Genomic DNA, 7,952 nt, shown 5'->3' with positions numbered 1-7,952 from the left:
GCTGTTGATGTGTCTGTCCCCTGGCCCCTTGTAGGCTCCTGGGAGGCAGGAGTGTGCCCACTGGGTTCATCAGCATCTAGTCCTCCAGAGCTGCCACCTGGTGGACTCTGAGTAATGTGAGTTAAATCGAAATAATACCGTAATGAACCTCACAGTGGCTAACGTGCTTCCTGAGGTCCAGGGGTTTTCACGTATTGATTCAACAACCCCTGGGACAAGGATGTAGAAGCAGCGTCAGCTGCGGTGGGGTGGGAGGTACCGGGCTCAAGCAGGGGCAGGCTTGTACCGCTGTGTGGACGAAAGTCAGCCCCGCCTGTACTCACCCCGGCCCTGCGGTGGATCCTTTTGAGGTTGAAAAAACTGGAGAGCTCCTTCAGGCCTGGCTAGCTATCGACTGTCCTGAGGTTTGCTGAGGGAGCCCAGGGGGCGGGTGGGGTGTGCGTGGACACCACCTCCTGGGGGGTGATCTGGGGAGAGGCTGCTTTCCTGGGGTCCCTGCTGGTGGGCGGGGCCAGCTCCTATGTGCTTTGATGGGTGATGGCTGTGGTGAAGGCACTGAGGTCTTTTATTCCCAAATTCTGACGTTCCCAGGCACATTCATGGGGGCAGGAGTGATTCTCACAGCAGATGCCAGGGCTGGGTCCCTTAGGAAAATGTAGTGATTGGATGATGGTGTGACAATAAGGATATTCCCTTCACCAGCTTTCCTACCTGTCTGCCCTCTGTCCTTTCCTCAAGAAACATGTCCTGGCCATGTTCAGTGGCTGATGCTTGCAACCTTAGCACTTTGGAAGGACAAGGCAGGTTAATCATGAGGTTGGGCGATTGAGACCATCCTGGCTAACATAGTGAAACCCCATCTCTGCTAGAAATAGAAAAATTAACCAGGTGTGGTGGCATGCACCTGTAATCCCAGCTACTTAGGAGGCTGAGGCAGGAGAATCACTTGAACCTGGGAGGCAGAGGTTGTATGAGCTGAGCTCGGGCCAGTGCACTCCAGCCTGGGCAACACAGTGAGACGCCACCTCAATAATAATAACTAAGCTTAATGTTAGGACTAAGTTGGAGAGAAACTCTCCTTTCAGTAGAAGCAGGTTCAGATTATTCAGACCAATCTTCCTACTGAAAGCAACTTTAGAAACGGGCCACAATATTTAAAATCATCTTGAAAGCATCAAAGATCTAAGGAGGTATGAAAAATTCCCTGACCAGTGAGCTCAGCTGAAAGCCACTTCTGCCATGGTCGAGTTTGCCAACCTCGAGAAGCTGAGCAGAGCCTATGGGAGCCTTGAGGACAGCAAGGAACAGCAGCAGGGAAATTACCGCACACATGGCTCTGGGAAACCCAAAGGACTGCACTTTTTTTTTTTTTTTTTTTTTTGAGATGGGGTCTCACTCTGTCGCCCAGGCTGTGGTGCAATGTCATGATCGTCACTCACTGCAACCTCTGCCTCCTGGGTTCAAGCGATTCTCCTGCCTCAGCCTCCAGAGTAGCTGGAATTATAGGCATGTGCCACCACACCTGGCTAATTTTTTGTATTTTTAGTAGAGACTGAGTTTCCATGTTGACCAGGATGCTCTTGAACTCCTGACCTCAGTCTCGGTGTCCCAAAGGGTTGAGATTACTGGCGTGAGCCACAACATCTGACCAAGGACTTCACTTTGAAGAGTAGGGGTGAACCAGAAGCAAACTGGCCCTTGAAAGTACTCTACTCTGGCTTTGAACCACCAGGGTAGGTCAGAAAGTCTTAAGCCTTGAACACTAATTAGGGTGACCTGGGATTCCTAGCGTCTCCACTAGGAATCCAAGTGTCCCCGGGTTTACCTCCAGCCGACTAAAGTCCCTACAGCTGGCATTTACCCCTCTCACCCTGCACGTCCACATCTGCTGTTGATGTGTCTGCCCCCTGCCCCCTTGTAGGCTCCTGGGAGGCAGGAGTGTGCCCACTGGGTTCATCAGCATCTAGTCCTCTGGTGCTGCGTCCTAGTGGACACTGAACAATGTGAGTAAAATCGAAATACCACCATAATGAACCAACAATTGCTTCCGTGCTTCCTGAGGTCCAGGGGTTTTCACGTATTCATTGAACAACCCCTGAGACAAGGTAATAGAAGCAGTGTCAGCTGCGGTGGGGTGGGAAGTTCCGGGCTCCCGCAGTGGCAGGCTTGTACCGCTGTGTGGATGAAAGTCAGCCCCATCTGGACTGACCCTGGTCCCGTGGTGGACCCGTTTGAGATTGAGGAAACCAGAGAACTCCTTCAGGCCTGGCTACCTAGCGATTGTGCGGAGGTTTGCTGAGGGAGCCTGGGGGCGGCAGGGGTGTGCGTGGAGACCATCCCCCTGGGGGGTGATCTCAGGGGGTGGCTGCTTTCCTGGGGTCCCAGCTGGTGGACCCAGCCAGCTCCTTTGGGCTTTGACTGGTGATGCTTGTGGTGAAGGCATTGATGTTTTTGTTCCCAAATTCTGACGTTCCCAGGGACATTCATGGGGGCAGCAGTGATTCTCACAGCAGATGCCAGGGCTGGGTCCCTTAGGAAAATGTAGTGATTGGATGACGGTGTGTCAATAAGGATATTTCCTTCACCAGCTTTCCTACCTGTCTGCCCTCTGTTCTTTCCTCAAGAAACATGTCCTGGCCATGTTCAGTGGCCAGCGCCTGTAATCCCAGTACTTTGGGAGGACGAGGCAGGTTAATCATGAGGTTGGGTGATTGAGACCATCCTGGCTAACATAGTGAAACCCTATCTCTGCTAGAGATACAAAAATTAACCGGGTGTGGTGGCATGCACCTGTAATCCCAGCTACTCAGGAGGCTGAGGCAGGAGAATCACTTGAACCTGGTGGCACAGGTGGTAGTGAGCTGAGATTGTGCCACTGCACTCCAGCCTGGGCAACACAGTGAGACTCCACCTCAATAATAATAACTAAGCTTAATGTTAGGACTAAGTTGAAGAGAAACAGTACTTTCTGCAGAAGCAGGTTTAGATTATTCAGACCAATCTTCCTACTGAAAGCAACTTTAGAAACAAGCCACAATATTTAAAATCATCTGGAGTGCATCAGAGATCTAAGGAGGTATGAAAAATTGCCTGGCCAGTGAGCCCAGCATTGGAAGCCACTTCTGCCATGGTCGAGTTTGCCAACCTTGAGAAGCTGAGCAGAGCCTATGAGAGTCTTGAGGACAGCAAGGAACAGCAGTGAGGAAATTACCGCACACATGGCTCTGGGAAACCCAAAGGACTGCACTTTTTGTTTGTTTTTTCTGAGATGGAGTCTCTCTCACCCACGCCGGAATGCAGTGGCATGATCGTCCCTCACTGCAACCCCCGCCTCCTAGGTTGAGGAGATTCTCCTGCCTCAGCCTCCAGAGTAGCTGAAATTACAGGTGCGTGCCACCACACCTGGCTAATTATTTGTATTTTTAGTAGCGATGGGGGTTTCCGTGTTCACCGGGATGGTCTTGAACTCCTGACCTCATGATCCATCTGTCTCGGCTTCCCAAAGGGCTAAGATTACAGGCGTGAGCCACCACATCTGGCCAAGGTCTGCACTTTGAAGAGTAAGGGTGAACCAGAAGCAAACTGGCCCTTGGAAGTACTCTAGCCTGGCTTCTAACCACCAGGGAAGGTCAAAAAGTCTCAAGTCTTGAACCCTAATTAGGGTGACCTGGGATTCCTAGTGTCTCCACTAGGAATCCAAGTGTCCCTGGGTTTACCTCCAGCTGACTAAAGTTCCTACAGCTGGCATTTACCCCTCCCACCCTGCACGTCCACGTCAGCTGTTGATGTGTCTGTCCCCTGGCCCCTTGTAGGCTCCTGGGAGGCAGGAGTGTGCCCACTGGGTTCATCAGCATCTAGTCCTCCAGAGCTGCCACCTGGTGGACTCTCAGTAATGTGAGTTAAATCAAAATACCACCATAATGAACCTCACAATGGCTGCCCTGCTTCCTGAGGTCCAGGGGTTTTCACGTATTGATTCAACAACCCCTGGGACAAGGATGTAGAAGCAGCGTCAGCTGCGGTGGGTCGGGAGGTACCGGGCTCAAGCAGGGGCAGGCTTGTACCGCTGTGTGGACGAAAGTCAGCCCTGTCTGGACTGACCCTGGCACCGCAGTGGACCCACTTGAGGTTGAGGAAACTAGAGACCTCCATCAGATCTCGCAAAATAGAAATGGCGTGGAGGCTTGCTGAGGGAGCACAGTGGGCAGGTGTGGTGGGTGTTTCGACCATCCCCCTGGGGGGTGATCTCAGGGGGTGGCTGCTTTCCTGGGGTCCCAGCTGGTGGATGGGGCCAGCCCCTTTGGGATTTGCCTGGTGATGCCTGTGGTGAAGGCACTGAGGTCTTTATTCCCAAATTCTGACGTTCCCAGGCACATTCATGGGGGCAGGAGTGATTCTCACAGCAGATGCCAGAGCTGGATCCCTTAGCACAATGCAGTGATTGGCTGACGGTGTGTCAGTAGGGATATTTCCTTTACCAGCTTTCCTACCTGTCTGCTCTCTGTCCTTTCCTCAAGAAACATGTCCTGGCTGGGCTAGGCGCCAGTAATCACTGCACTTTGGGAGGCTGAGGCAGGTGAATCACGAGGTCAAGAGATCGAGACCATCCTGGCTAACACAGTGAAACCCCATCTCTGCTAGAAATACAAAAATTAACCCGGTGTGGTGGCATGCACCTGTAATCCCAGCTACTCAGGAGGCTGAGGCAGAAGAATCGCTTGAACCTGGGCGGCAGAGGTTGTAGTGAGCTGTGATCGTGCCACTGCACTCCAGCCTGGGTGACAAAGCAAAACTACTTTCCAAAAAAATAAAAACATTTCCTGAGTCCCCAGGAGGTCATGGCCAGAATGAAATGAGACTTGGCCTGTGCTCTCTGGAACTGGGGATCTCATGCGGACACGAGGCGAGCATTGAGGGGAAGGGAAGCAAAGGGAGGGGCTTCTGGATATCGTGCAGGGTGGCCGGGGCTCTAATGGATGGAGGGATGGAATTGTGAGAGGCTCGGGGTGTGGGGCTGGTTTTTCACGGACATGCTCTAAGGATGTAGAGGCGTTTCCTAGATGTTCCTGAGGGAACAGAGTGGGGAAGGCATGGGAACTGGTGGAAGGACAGCATGAGTCAATACCCTGAGATGTGTCTGGGGACCTGGGATGTTGGGATCTTCTCTCTGCTTGCACCTGCCCTGTGTTGCCCAGGCAAGTCCGTGTGCTCTGTGGTGAGGGCACTGGACAGGCGAGTGGGCTCTGGGGACTCTGCTCCCTGGGCTCAGGTAGGCGGGAAACATTCGACTTTAAGAGCTGATGTTGGCCAGACACAGTGGCTCATGCCTGTAATCCTAGCACTTTGGGAGACCAACGTGGGTGGATCACCTGAGGTCAGAAGTTCGAGACCAGCCTGGCCAACATGGTGAAACCCTGTCTCTACTAAAAACCCAAGAATTAGCTGGGCACAGTGGTGTGTGCCTGTAATCCCAGCTACTCAGGAAGCTGAGGCAGGAGAATCTCTTGAACCCAGGACGCAGAGGTTGTAGTGAGCCGAGATCATGCCAATGCAGTCAAGCCTGGGCGATAGAGTCAGACTCTGTCTCAAAAAATAAAAAAATAAAAAGAGCTGATGTCGTCTCTCAAAACGGCCCCTTCCTGTGGAGTCAGGACTGGTGTTTGTGTTGGGGGCTGGTCAGTGGTCAGCAGTCTGGGGTCTGGCTGCAGTCACCATGCTGAGGCCGTTTTCCTCGCATGGACTCCAAGCCTGGCTCTGGGTGGCAAGAGGGTGGATGAGCCCCTGTGCTGCTCTGAATATGTCCCTGAAATTCATATGTTGAAACTTCACCACCAGTGTGATAGTATTAATTAGTGACCCTCATGAAAGGGCTGGAGGGAACCTGCCAGGCCCCTTTTAGCCTTCGGTCCCTTCCCTCATGTGAGGACACAGTGTTGGTCCCCTCCGGAGGGCTCAGCCACAGGAAGCAGACAGCAGATGACACCAGACTCAAAGCGGCTGGTGTCTCGATCTTGGACTTCTGGATTCCAGAACGGTCAGAAGTACGTCTCTGTTGGTTGCGAATGACCCAGTCTGAGATATTTCATTACAGCAGCACAAGGGGACTACGGCACCCCCTCCCCCTTAGCTACACGCACTCCGCAGAAGCTGCCTAGGCCCTGTCTGAGGCCCGGGCTCCCGGTGCTTGACCAGAGTGAGACCTTTCCCTCAGCAGGGAGTCCAAAGTCCCTGAGGCCAGGTTTTAAATGGCTCCTGGGCCTATTTGGCTTCCTTTTCTTCCCTCCCTGCAAGGAGCTGCAGAGGTGGGGGCTCAGGCCACAGCCTGAGCCCTGTGCTCTTAGAGACAGGCTTGGTAAAGGCAAAGGGTCTTGTCCTCAGTTGTGGGAGCAAAGAGAGGGTGAATGCTAGGGAACATCCCAGCCTGCTCTGTGCCTCAGGATCATTAGGAGCAAATCGAGGGCCGGCGGTGAGAGGTCCCTGGAGATTCAGGAAAATTGAGTCCCGCCTCCATCTTGCCGGGAACCGGCTGTGGGATTGGTGTCAGGTGCTTCCTCTCTCGGCCTGAGGTACCTATCCATAGAGTGAGTGCTGCTCTGTTGGGATCATCCCAGTGGACACTACTGGGCCCAGCTCCAGCAGTTCTCTTCCCTGGCCCCAGGACTGGTCTTTCTCCAGGGCGGTCTCTTGGTCCTCCACCCCCAACCTCCCCAGCCTTCACACCACCAGCCCTGTCTAGCCCTGAGCTAAGGGAGCAAGCCCCAGGGTCAGAATCAGGAGCAGGAGGCAAGGTTCAGCCCTGCCTGCTGGGTAACACTGGGCCTGCCATTGTCCCCTGCTGGGTCTCAGCTGGTCTGAGGTCTCCCTGAGCTCTGGGATTCTAGTAAAGAGGTGACAGGCTGTTTTCAGGTTGTCTGGTTCTTGGTTTTGTGTTAAGCGGGGAATCGGGTAGGGGCAGCCCTGAAAATGCTGGGATGGATGAGGGCGTTTGCCGAGATGAGAGTGGGGCTGATGTGGCCCAGCAGGAGGTCATGGTATGTGTGCCTGTGTGTGCATGTGTGTAGCTCCAGGGAGGGTTGGGGAAAGGCCCCTCTGGCCCCAGGGTGCAGAGCTGTCCTGGAGAGCCTGGAGTTGGGTGAGTGAGGCATTTTGGGGATTACAATTCACAATGAGATTTGGGTGGGGACACAAAGCATAACCAAATCAGGCCCAAAATTCTCCTTGAGGCGTTCTCTGGAGTCCGTCTTCCAGGGCGTCCATCACAGGCCTTGTTTCACTTTTATTTAGGAGGCTGTTTGGTGAGAGTCCATCTCCTCACAACCTCTAACCTTGTCTTTTTAAATTTTTTTTTGGAGACAGAGTCTCATTGTGTCACCTAGGCTGGAGTGCAGTGGCACGATCTCGGCTCACTGCAACCTCTGCCACCCGGGCTCAAGTGATTCTCCTGCTTCAGCCTCACAAGTAGCTTGGATTACAGATGCCTGCCACTGCACCTGGCTAATTTTTGTAGTTTTACTAGAGATGGGGTTTCACCATCTTGGCCAGGCTGGTCTCAAACTCCTGACCTCGTGATCCACCCGCCTCGGCCTCCCAAAGTGCTGGGATTACAGACATATCCACCACACCTGGCCAACCTTGTCTGTTTCCATTCTCCATTGAATCCCATGGCTTTGCCCATGGTACTGCTCTTTGCTTAAGGATGAATGAATGAATGAATGAATGAAGAGTTTCTCCCCTTCATTCCTGCACAGAGACCGTGAGAACAAGCTCAAAGGATCACCCCTGGGCAGGAGCAGGCTGGGGTTTGGTGTGAAGGCCTCAGTGCACCTCCTCTGGGAAGAGGTGCCATGTTGGAAGGAGGGAGGCTGGGTCCTTCTTCACAGAGGGACGATGGGTTGACTGCCTCTTAAGGGAGAACTGCCCACGAGGGCCCAGCAGTAGCCGTAGAAGTATTC

The sequence above is a fragment of the Cebus imitator genome, unplaced genomic scaffold (assembly GCF_001604975.1).
Source record: "Cebus imitator isolate Cc_AM_T3 unplaced genomic scaffold, Cebus_imitator-1.0 Scaffold248, whole genome shotgun sequence".
NCBI lineage: Eukaryota > Metazoa > Chordata > Mammalia > Primates > Cebidae > Cebus > Cebus imitator.
This window is presented reverse-complemented; position numbering follows the sequence as displayed.